General features: G+C 37.1%; 1 protein-coding gene and 1 pseudogene across 3 annotated transcripts in view; one reads left to right on the forward strand and one right to left on the reverse strand.

Annotated features, from left to right (window-relative positions):
- The window catches only part of SLC7A9 (solute carrier family 7 member 9), a 59,973-nt gene that overhangs the window by 25,460 nt on the left and 21,253 nt on the right, over window positions 1-13,260 (forward strand). The gene's annotated exons all lie outside the window — the stretch shown is intronic.
- Window positions 8,540-9,727, reverse strand: LOC143659367 (splicing factor YJU2-like; annotated as a pseudogene).

The following is a 13,260-nucleotide window of genomic DNA, read 5'->3' on the forward strand; positions in this document are numbered from 1 at the left end:
GTAATTCTCAGATCAGAACACAGCCTTTGTAGATCCCATCAGCATATCTTCTTGGTTAATATTTTCTTGATAGAACGCTTATTAAGCTTTTGTTTTGGTTTTGGTTATTAGTTTTTAACACCCCCAAATTTTATAGATTATACATATCCCTTAGTACCCTGGTTTCCAACTGACATTTATATGGGAAAATTAATATTTAATTCCCAAAGTGCAATACAATACTTAAAATAAAACATGTTGTAGATATATAAAGAAAGGTTTCAAGTTACTTTCCAAATCCATATGGGAGGAAATTGTGTGTAGGTAGCATATTGAAAGGTCTGAGACATGTGTGTCTCAATATTGGGAGACCATGTTATTGCATTCAGGGCAACTATCTGTTAACAATCACACTGATTATTTGGTCACCAGAAAATCATTTCTAAAGTAGTGTACTTTCTAAGGTGGTGTGTATGTTGGGTGACATGTTATTTATATATAAGCATTTTTCTGTGTTTCATTTATACCTGAGGACATCGGTTGAGAATTTGGAACTTTATGTAATACATGATAATTTTTTAAAAATAAAGGAAATAGAACTCTGGCAAGTGTTTCCCCATAAAATGTCACTCGTTAGAAATGGAAGACAGATAGTAAGCCTGAGATGCCCGTATACGGAAATATAACATAAAACAATGTGAACAAATGGAGACCAAATTTATCAGTTGTATGACTAAACTGACTTACCCAGTTTAAATGAGCTTAAAGGAGTTATTAAAAGGAAAAGGTTTTTCACAGGCCTACAAAGCTATAAAACATTCAAAATAAAAGGATAGGCAAAGAAATACCAGGCAAATGAAAATAAACAGAAAACAGGGATTGTGATCTTAAGTGACAAGGACTAGGCCAAAAATATTACCCAAGCCAAAGAAGGACCATTTATTAATTAGTGCTAAAGGCTAAAATTCACAATGAGGAGATAATTTATGAAAATCTATTTATCAAACCTTACGGCAGCCCATCTTTACAAAGCAAAAATCACAGGAAATACAGAGAGAACTAGATAAACACACTGACAATAGGAGACTTGAATAGCCCTCCCTCAGTCTGAGACAGTGCTAGTGAACCAAACATTAGCAACAGTGACGCAGACAGCAAGATCTACAAAACAGAATATGGTGGGTGTTAGAAACTTACATCAAACCTGAGCCCCAGCAGCAGAGAACACACCTCTTCAAGTGCATCTGGGACATGTCTGAAAACTGGTCATCTTTAATGCCACTAAAAAATCCTTGATAGTCCAAAAAGTAGAAATAATACAAACCACATTCTCTGTCTACAATTGCAGTAAATGAGGAAATTAATAAAAGGAAAACATCAAGCTTTTTGTTCCAAGAAGAAATAGGAATGAAACTACATACATTTCTAAAAGTAATAATAATGAAAATAAGACATATAATCTATGGACACAGCTTAAACAATGCATTGAGGAAATTTCAATGCATTAAATACTTATATCAATAAAAATGAAAAAATAAATAGGCAACAAAAAAAAGACAGAAAAATAACAGCAAAGAAAACCAAAAGAAAGTAGGGGGAATTAATAAACATGAAATCAAGAAATTAAGGTGTTAGGGAAGTAAAAAATAGAACTTGTAAATGAATGAATAAATGATAAGTAATAAGCTGATGTTTTAAAAGTTTGTCTTCTTTTTCATTGCTCTGGAATAAATTAACAGAATATACTGAATTCTGGGGTTGAACAATATGATTATCTGATTTTAGAATTTCCCCCACAAATTCTAAAGTTAGTTTTGGTAAATTTGATTTTCCTAGAAAATACTCCATTTAGCCTAGGTGTTCAAATTTATCTGTATAGAGTTGAACAAAACAGTCTTTATGATTTTAAAAGTTTCCTAAATTTTGGAGATTATTTCCCCATTTTCATTTCAATTTGTGTGTTTGTGTTTTCTCTCTCTTTTTTTATATTAGCTATGGGTTTGTTTTATTGATTTTTCAAATATTTTTGTCAAGAATAACATCGATAAACCTTATAAAGGTAGCACCAAAAAAACAGGAAAATGAAAGACTAATCTCACTTATGAATATTAATATAAAAATATTAAATAGAATATTGACAAACAGCATCCAATTCTATTAAACAGATAATATAACCTAAGTCAAAGACTATGCAAGGATGGAGGAAGAATAGGAAATCCATCAATGTAACTCATTGTATTAATATATCTATGGGAAAACAACATGATGATGAATTCCACAGATGCCAAAAATCCATCAGGTAAAAGTCAACCCATTATTGATAAAAACACAAATAGGAACTTACAGGTATTTCCTTAACATGACAGAACACTCACACATTCACATATCCTTACATAAAAACCAATTATAATTGATAAGATAATAGTAAAGATATCCCTGGTAATGTAAGAAACAAGAATGCCTTCTATTTCTTCTATCATTTAACATTGCTTTAATTGCAAATCAATTGGATGACCGAAAGACATTTAAAGCAAAAGAATTTTAAAAAGATAAAATTATCTCCTTTTAAAGATAACATAATTGTATGTCTGAAACACCCAAAAGATCAAAGGAAAAACTACAAAAAATATAGTAATGAGATGTAAAATCAACAAACCCAAATCAGTAACCCTCATTTATACAAATGATATACAATTAAAAGATAATGGGGGGGGTGAGCCATTTTCTCTTTCTTCCTGCTGGCTCCCCAGGCGGGAGCCATTTTCAGCCTCCTAACTGCTTTCTCCCTTTTGCTCTCCCACCTTCTTCCTCCCTGCTTTATTCCTTCACTAAATCTGTTAGTCTTTTTAAAAAAAAGGTAATGGGGGGCAGGAACAAAAAAGTTAATGGAAGAGAAGACCTCACTTTCAAAATAAAATAATTTTAAAAATTCCTAGGCATAAACATAACAAAAGGTTAGATCTCCAGGTGGAAAGCTATAAAATACTCCTGGAAGGACATAAAAGAAACACTTGAATAAATGGAAATTTACATTCATATTCTTAGACACAAAAACTCAGTATCATAAAGATGTCAATTTTCCTTAAGTTAATTTAGACATTTAATATGATCCCAATAAAACATCATTTAATTTTTGTTTTCTTAGAGTTAAACCAATATATTGTGAAGTTCATACAGAAGGACAAACATGCAAGAATAGCCAGGAAAAATCTGAAAAAAGGAGAGCAATATTAAAATATAAATGTACTAAGATTTAAAGACTGTGGGGCTGTTGCATGAAGAAAACATATATTCCTTTGTAACCCAAGAATGAGAAAATTTCCCTGACCATGACTCAAAATCCAGAGGTAAAAAGGGAAAAAATTGGTAAACTTAGTCCCAATAAAATTAAAATTTATGCATGGAAAAGACAGAAAGAGAAATAATTAAAAAAAATATGTACACAAACTAGGAAAGTAGTTGCAAGTAATATCATATGCAAAAAAGGCTAGTATTCTTAATGTAGAGAGTTCTTAAAAATTGAGATGGGAAATACCAACAGCTGAAAGAAAAATGGACAAAGGATATAAAGAAACAGCTCAAGGGGAAAAATGAAAATGACACAAAGAGCACATACACAATAAAAAGGAAAAAAGCAAGCTTAATTGTGTTCCTGATAAGAGACTGCATACCCAAATTATGCACTCACTACAATGTGCTCCCATCACCTGCATCCAATTTCAAACATTTACAATCAAACTTATTACAAATTCTGTGCAAATTAAGCATCAGTTCCCCATCCTCTGTCCTCATTTCATTTTCTGGTAATCTATGTTCTAGATATTAATACCATGAGTTTGCTAGTTATATTTAGTTCACATTTATGGAGTTCATACAATATTTGTTTGTCCTTTTGTGTTTGACTTATTTCATTCAGCATAATGTCCTCAAGATTCATCCATGTAGTCACAAGTGTTGTGACTTCATTTCTTCTAACTGCTGCATGATATTCCATTGTATGTATGTATGAAATTTTGTTTATCAAGTCATCACTTGATGGACACCTGGGTTTCCATCTTTTGAAAATTGTAAATAATGCTGCTGTGAATGTCAGTGTGCAAATGTCTGTTTACAGCCCTGCTTTCAGTTCTTCTGAGTATATACCTAGTAGCGGGATTGCTGGATCGTATGGTAATTCTATATTTAGCTTCCTGAGGAACCGTCAAACTGTCTTTGACATGGTTGCACCATTCTATAGTCCCACTAACAGTGAATAAGTGTCCGGATTTCTCCATATCCTCTTCAACACTTGTAGTTTCTTGTTTAATAGCAGCCATTCTAGTATATATGAAATATCTCATTGTAGTTTTGATTTGAATTTCCCTGATAACAAGTGATGTTGAACATCTTTTCATGTGCTTTTGAGCTGTTTGGGAAAAAAGTCTATGTCTTTTGCTCATTTTTTCATTGGGTTGTCTTCTTTTCGTTTAGCTGTAGGAACTCTTTACATACCCTGGATATTTAACCTTCTTTTTGGATATGTGGCTTCGAAATATTTCCTCCCATTGAGTAGGCTGCCTTTTCATCCTCTTGACAAAGTCTTTTGAAGCAAAAAAGTTGCTTGGTCAAAAATTTTTATCTGTTTTTTCTTTCACTGCTTGTGTTTGAGGTGTCTTGAGGATGAGTCCATACATTTTCTTTTAGGAGTTTTATGGTTCTGGCTTTTATATATAGGTTTTGATCCATTTTGATTTAATTTTCTATAAGTGTAAGATAGGGGTCCTCTTTCATTTTTTTAAAATATGGAAATCCAGTTCTCCTAGCAACATTTGTTGAAGAAGATGCTGTGTCCCATTGGGTGGACTTGGCAGCCTTGCCAAAAATCAGTTGACCATAGATGTGAGATCAGTTTCTGAACTCTCAATTTGATTGCATTGGTCAATTAACTCTCAATTTGATTGCATTGGTCAATTTGATTGCATTGGTCAATCTATCTTTATGCCAATACCATGTTGTTTTTCATCACTGTAGCTTTATAATGTGCTTTAAAGTCAGAAAGTGAGAGTCCTCCAACTTCACTTTTATTTTTCAAGGTGTTTTCCGCTATTCAGGGCCCTTTACCCTTCCAAGATAAATTTGGCAATTGACTTTTCCAATTCTACAAAGTAGGGGGTTGTAATTTTGATCAGGATTGCATTGAATCTGTATATCAATTTGCGTAGAATTGGTATCTTAACATTTAGTCTTCCAATCCATGAACACAAATGTCCTTCTATTTAGTTAGGTCTTCTTTGATTTCTTCTAGCAATGCTTTGTAGTTTTCTGAATGCAGGTCCTTTAGATCCTTGGTAAAGTTTATTCCTAGATATTTGATTCTTTTAGTTGGTATTGTAAGTGGAATTTTTTTCTTGATTTCCTCCTCAAGATTGCTCATTATCAATGAATAGAAACGCTACTGATCTTTGCGTGTTAATCTTGTATCCCACCACTTTCGTGAACTTTTTATTAGGTCTAGCAGCTTTGTTGTTGATTTTCTGGGACTTAACAAATATAGAAACATAACTGCAAATAGTGAAAGTGTTACCTCTTCCTTTCCCATTTGGAAGCCTTTTATTTGTTTTTGTTGTTTAATTGCTCTGGCTTCTAGTACAATGTTAAACTATGGTACAGTGGGCATCCTTGTGGTGTTCCTGATCTCAACAGGAAAGCTTTCAGTCTTTCACCGTTAAGTATGATGTTGGCTGTGGGGTTTTCATATATGCCCTTTATCGTGCTGAGATAGTTTCCCTCTTTTCTTATTTTTTAAAGTATTTTGATCAGGAAAGGAGGCTGGATTTTGTCAAATGCATTTTCTGCATCAATCGAGATGATCATGTGGTTCTTCTACATTGATTTGCTAATGTGGCCCATTACACTGATTTTCTTGTGTTGAACCACCCTCGTGTACCTGGGATAAAATCCACTTGGTTATGGTGTATAAGTCTTTTAATGTGCAGTTAGATTTGACTTGCAATTATTTCATTGAGGATTTAATCTGTATTGATTAGAGAGATTGGTCTGTAATTTTGTTTTCTTGTATCTTTATCTGGCTTTGGCATTAGGGTGATGCTGGTTTCATAGAATTGGGTAGCATTCCCACCTTTTCAGTTCTCTGCAAGATTTGAACAGGATTGGTATTAATTCTTCTTGGAATAATTGGTAAAATTCACCTGTGAAGCCATCTGGTCCCAGGCTTTTTTGTTGTTGTTGGAAGGTTTTTGATGACTGTTTCAATCTCCTTCTTACTCGTGATTGGTTTGTTGAGATCTACTACTTCTTCTGGAGTCAGTGTGGGTTGTTTGGTTTTTCTAGAAAAGTTTCCTTTTCATTGAAGTTGGTCTAGTTTGTACAATTGTTCATAGTATCCTCTTATTATCTTGTTTTATGTCTGTGGAGTCAGTATCTCCCCTCTCATTTCTGATTTTATTTTATTCTTCTTTTTTTGTCAGTCTAGCTAAGGTCTTGTCAATTGTATTGATCTTCTCAAAGGACCAACTTTTAATTTTGTTGATTTTATTGTTTTGTTCTCAATTTCATTATTTTATGCTCTAATCCTTTTTTTGTTGTGTACTTAAAAATTTATTTTTAGAACCATTGCAGATTTAAATAAAAACTATGCAGAAATTATAGAGTTCCATATACTCCACCCCCCCACCCCCCATAGTTGTCCCTATTATTAACATTTTGCAAGACGAGCACTCTGGACATTCCTCTTGCAGGGTTAGGTGGCTTGTGCTGTTTGATTCATCCACTTTTCTGCATCTCATTTTCCTTGTGAATGAGATAGACTCTTTGCCAGGGGGTAGGTATGTGAGACATTTTCCAAGAAGCAGAGAGAAGACCCTAAATGCACAGACATGAGCCACAATAGCAAAGCATCTCATTTTAATCAAATACAATAAAACCACCATGTATGTACCTATTAAGGCATACTGAAATGAGAGTTCTCAAACAAGAAAATGTTAGCATCAGACAGGATCTTAAAGAACATCCAGCCCAGGCTCATCAACCTTGGCTGCACATGAGAATCACCTAGAGAAGCTTTTAAACCTCAGGTCACACCAGACCAATTAAGTGATTATCTTAGGTGGGCCAGGCATCTAACATGAGAACCAGTGATGTAGCCCAGTGATTCTCACTGCCATGTCTCATAAGCATCACCTGGGGAGCATTAGAAACAAACCTCCAGGACTTATCTCAGAGTGACTTTAGTGTGAGGTCCAAGAATCTGTACTTGCAAAGCTACCTAAGCTATCTGAAGTATCAGTCAGTTTGGGGTACCATTGATCTAGTCAGCTCCCACAGAAAGGCCTCAGAGAGATGAAATGTTTTTCCCTAACAAATACAGTTAGCAACAAAGAAAGCCTAGACTAGAATCCAGGTCTACAGATCCTCAGTTCAGCATTGTATATGTCGAAATTCTTAAATCTTTCTCAAACCCTAAATAATTATCTTTTAAGTGTCACAAAAGCTAAAACCAAGTTTTTTTTTTTCTATTTTGTCAGAAATCCACATATCTAGAAACAAGCTCCAGCTATCAAATGAGTTTTTAAAGTCCTTCATAAGGAAATCTGTCCTAATTGCAAGTCAATCACAGAAATCAAGAGTGATCAAGGGAGATTGTGGGATCTCCTTTTTTCAAGCATAACATTAAATTCAATTAATTTACTTATGATGATTATTGTCCATTGCCTATTTCCCCTTGCTTGATTGTAGGCTTATGAGGGTAATTTCTTTTCTTTTACTCTGTTCACGGCCAAATCCCATGGGCCTGGCTCCTCAACTTGGAGCCCACTGGAGGCAACTATAAATATTTGCAGATAAAACACAGGAATCATGCCAACAGAGGCCTCATCCCTTGGCCTGTCCTTGGACGCTGGCAGCAAGCAGGCACCAAGGCCAGTTTGGGCATGTGGTGGATTGAATTATGTGTGCCAACACAGACAAATTCTTATCTTAATCCACATCCCTGTGATTGTGAACCATTGTAGAGAGGATTTCTGGAAGGTGTTTTTACTTAAGATGTGGTCCAGATGAATCAGGGTGGATTAATCTGGATTCCTGGGGGCCTTATAAAGAGGACACCGGAAACTAGAGTAAAAGAAAGTCACAGGGAAAAGCTGGTAGCCGGAAGTCGAGTTGGAAGGAAAAGGAGAAGATACAGTCCTTTGACTGGAAAGCCAAGGAGCCCCAAAGACCACTGGCAGCCACCATGAGAGCCAGAGAGAGAGCTTTGCCTTGCTGATACCTTTATTTTGACTTCTAACCTCAAAACAGTGGGCCAATGAGTTCCCATTGTTTAAACCAACTCATTGCGCATTGTCACAGCAGCTTTTTTATTGGTTCCAGTCAGCTTGTGGAGGGAAGGGATGGAGCCAATTCAGGTTAGGCAGACTTACCACATGCCCAAAGGGTTGCCAACTACCTCAAAGGCTGTCTTGAGCAAGGACCCAGGAATTCCTGTAGGTAGCTTTGGGATACCACAACCCCGAACACCTGGACAGGCATGGGAAAGAAAGGCCAGTCCCCAAGGTAGGCTGGGTGATGGCAGCTTGACCAATCATGGTTCCAATTGGTTCAAATGCCTGCTGCCCCATCTTCTGTGGCCTCTGATGTGGCTGGAGCTGTCCCTGTGACCTCTGGCCTGAGGCTCAGTTGCTGCTGCTGTCCTCACGGTCCAAGTATGCACCCAGCTGGCTCAGGGAGGTGGTGACAGGCTTCTGGGATACAGGGTCCCCACCTTCCTATTTTGCAGGGTGACTAGGAGAGAGGCAGGAGTCAGCCCTCCCACCCCACACTTTGGCCCTGCAGCCCAGCTCCAGACAGCTCTTGCAGGGCTGACCCCAGGACAAGCTGGGAGAGTGTGGTTGGATGTTTCTGCTTGCTGATCTGGGGCAGGTGTGGCCTGACCCTGCCCAGTTTGCACCCACGATCCTGGTCTATCCTTCTCATCACAACCACCAGATAGCTGGTACCGGTGACCAAGTATGTCAACATGCTGCTCGCAGCTCTCTGTCCTCCTCTTGGCCTTCAGGACCTTATCCAGGATGGCAGTGGGGTGGGGCCATAGGGGTTGGCGAGGTGGGCAGGAGCAGCCTTGTCCTCTGAGTCAGAGTCCCCAGCAAGCATTGTTTTCCAGCTTCCTCCACCAAAGCCACCAGCTCCCTCTCTCCCTCCTACTCTTAGTTCTGCTACTCCCCCTAGGAAAGGTGATGCTGCTGGAACACAGCCTCGAATCCAAGTGGCCCTGCCACTGGTTCAGGTCCTTGAGCCCCTTCAGGTTCTCCAGCACCTCCATCTCCAGCTTGGAGTCCCTGGTTTGGTTCTCCAGCACCTTCAGAGGATTTTTCGTCATGTCAACCTCTCGCTCCTTCTGCACTCTCTTCTTTTCTTCCTCCCGGAGTTCCTTAGCCGGGAAGTTCTCTGTGGCCCCATGCTCCATGGTTTAGTCTGTGTTGGCAGGAAACGTCTAAAAAAGTGATTTCTGCCAGGCAGAATGTGCATTTTATGTAGAACCAGAAGATGGACTGGCCCAGATACACTTCATCCTGCACCATCTCTGTATGCATTGAGTTTTTTGCCCCTTTAGATGTATTCTCTGCACCTCATGTTGAAGGAGGCCATCAACCAAACCACATACTGTTGGTTTTTGGGGTGCTTGAGCTTGGGGATCTTTTAACAGGTCAAAGTCCAGCTTGTAATATTTGTTTAAAACTTTTTGCTCTGACATCTTTTCCTCCCACTCTTCTCACAAGCACAGGATAACTCTCTGCTCTAATCTTTTTATTTCTTTTTTTTCTGCTTGCTTTGTTATTTGTTTGTTGTTCTTTTTCTAGTTCCTCCAAATACGTAGTTAGGTATTTGATTTCAGCTGTCTTTTTTTTATTCAATGAAATTTCATTGAGATAATCACACACCATACAATCCATCCAAAGTATATAATCAGTGAGTCATAGTATCATTACATAGTTGTGCATTTATCACAATCAATTTTAGAACACTTTCATTACTCAAAAAAAAGTAAAAAGTAAAATCCAAAATATCCCATGCTCCTTACCACCACCCACCACCCATTACTGACCCCTAGTATTGGTGTGGTACATTTGTACTGCTGATAAGAGAAAATTAAGATATTACTATTAACGATAGTCCATGCTTTGCAATAGGTACATTTTCCCTCATATACTACCTTTATAATTAACTCCTTGTAATAGGTCATACATTTGTTCTAATTCACAAAAGAGCTTTTAAATATTTATACAGTTGTAATCACAGTCATCATCCACCACAGGATTCACTGTGATACATTCCCATGTTTTTAACCTCCAGCTTTCCTTCTGGTGACAGACATGACTCTAGACTTCACCTTCCCACCACATTCGCCAGCAGTTTAGCACTGTTAATTAAACTTACAATAACATGCCACCATTACCTCTATCCATTTTAATTTGACCTAGTTAAAAGTTCTGCCCATAGTAAGCCACCACTCCCCATTCTCTAGCCTTATTCTATCTCCTGGTAACCTATAGTCTAGATAATATGTCCATAGTTTACATAATTAGTTCATATTAGTGAAATCATACAATATTTGTCCTTTTGTGTCTGACTTACTTCAGTTAACATAATGCCCTCAAGTTTCACCCATGTTGTAACATGCCTAAGAACTTCATTCTTCTTCTTGCTGAATACTGTTACATCATTGTATGTACCACATTTTATTTACCCATTCATATGTTGAAGGACACAAATTGTTTCCATATTTTGGCAACTGTGAATAATAATGCCATGGACATCAGTATACAAGTGTCTATGTCCTTGCTTTCAGATCATCTGGGTCTTTCTTCCTTTTTAATGTAGGCATTTAGGGATATAAACTTTCCTCTTAGCACTGTCTTCATTGCATCCCAAATTTTAATATGTTGTGTTCTCATGCTTTCATTCATTTCAAGATATTTACTGATTTCCATTGCAATTTCTTCTTTGACCCACTTATTAAGAATGTTTGGGGTGCAGTGTTCCATATATGTCTATTAAATCTAGCTCATTCATCATATTATTCAAGATCTGTTTCCTTATTGATTATGTCTAGATGTTTTTTTTTTTTTAACATGGGCAGGCACCAGGAATCGAACTCGGGTCCTCTGGCATGGCAGACAAGCGTTCTTGCCTGCTGAGCCACCGTGGCCCACCATAGATGTTATATCTATTGATATGAGTGGTGTATGAAGTCTGCAACTATTATTGTAGATGCATCTTTTTGGCCCTTCAGTTTTGCTAGTGTCTGTCTCATGTATTTTGGGGTACCCTGGCATATATATTTATGATTGTTATTTCTTCTTGGTGGATTGCTCCCTGTATTAAGATAAAATGTCCTTCTTTATCTCTTATAACAGGTTGACATTTAGTCTATTTTTCCAATATTAGTATAGCTATCCCCACATTCTTCTGCATACTGTTTGCCTAGAATATCTTTTTCCAGCCTTTCACTTTCGATCTACTTGTATTCTTGGTCTGAGGTAAGTCTCTTGTAGACAGAAATATAGATGGCTCATATGTATATATATTGCTTAATCCATTTTGCCAGTCTGCATCTTTTGATTAGGGAGTTTAATCCTTTAACATTTAGTATTATTACTCTAAAGGTAATATTTACTTCAACCATTCTTTCCTTTGATTTATATATATATATATATATATATATATATATATATATATATATATATATATATATATCTTATTTTTGCCCCTCTTTTTACTTTTAGTTACTCTTACCGATAATCTTCATTTCTGTACTCTCCTCCAAGCCTTTCTTTCCTTTCCTTCCAGCCTGTAGGAGTCCCTTTAGCATTTCTCATAGGGCAATTCTCTTGTTAATGAATTCTCTGTTTCTGCTTATCTGTGACTATCTTAAACTCGCTGTTTTAGTTTGCCAGCTGCTGGAATGCAACATACCAGAAATGGAATGGCTTTTAAAGAGGGGAATTTAATAAGTTGCAAGTTAACAGTTTTCAGGCCATGGAAATGTCCCAATTAAAGCAAGTCGACAGAAATGTCCAATCTAAGGCATCCAGGGAAAGATACCTTGACTCAAGAAGGCCGATGAAGATCAGGGTTTCTCTCTCAAGTGGAAAGGCACATGGCAAACACAGTCAGAGTTTTTCTCTTGGCTGGAAGGGCACATGGCAAACATGGAGTCATCTGCTAGCTTCCTCTCCAGCTCCCCGGGAGGTGTTTTCCTTCTTCATTTCCAAAGGCCGCTGGCTGGTAGACTTTCTCCTTCTCATGGCTATGTCATTCTCTGCTCACTCAAAATTTCTTGGCTTTCTCTCTTGCAGTTCTCTTGCCTTCCCAAAGTACTTCTTCTTTTAAAGGATTCCAGTAAACTAATCAAGGCCCACCCGAATGGGTGGAGACACGTCTCCAGCTAATTCAGCTTAACAACCACTCTTGATTGAGTCACATCTCAGGGAGATGATCTAATTACAATTTCAAGCATACAGTACTGAATAGGGATTAGAAGAAACAGCTGCCTTTACAAAATGGGATTAGGGTTAAAACATGGCTTTTCTAGGGTACGTACATCCTTTCAAACTAGCACACTTGCCCTCACTTTTTATTTCACAAAATAGTTTATATTTTAAATAGGGTATATTAAGTACATTATATATACTTTTCTTTTTGTGAAAAATAACATACAAAAGAGCAATAAATTTCAAAGCACATTGCAACAATTAGTTGTAGAACTAATTTCAGAGCTTGGAATGGATTAGTTATACAATTTTAGGTTTTTCTAGTTGCTCTAAGATATTGGAGACTAAAAAAATATCAATACAATGATTCAGCAATCATACTCATTTGTTAAACCCTACCTTCTCTATATAACTCCATCACCTTTCTCCTATTCTTTAAATGTATTTGGGCTATGATCATTATTTTTCATGTTGGAAGGAGCTGTCGATAACATGGGATGGGGGATGGAACTATCTGATGTGCTGGAGAGGCTGAGCCTTCTGCATTTCAAGACTTACTGGTCTGGGGACCCATCTGGAGGCTGTAGGTTTCTGGAAAGTTACCCTAGAGTATGGAATGTTTGTAGAATCTTATATAATGCCCTAGGTGTTTTGTCATTTTTGAAGGACAGTTTTATGGGATAGAACATTCTTGGCCAGCAATTTTTCTCTGAAGTGTCTTGAATATGTAACACCACTGCCTTCTTGCCTCTATGGTTTCTGTTGAGAAATCGCCACTTGGTCTTATCGGGCA

Source organism: Tamandua tetradactyla, chromosome 16 (genome assembly GCF_023851605.1).
Source record: "Tamandua tetradactyla isolate mTamTet1 chromosome 16, mTamTet1.pri, whole genome shotgun sequence".
Taxonomy (NCBI): Eukaryota; Metazoa; Chordata; class Mammalia; order Pilosa; family Myrmecophagidae; genus Tamandua; species Tamandua tetradactyla.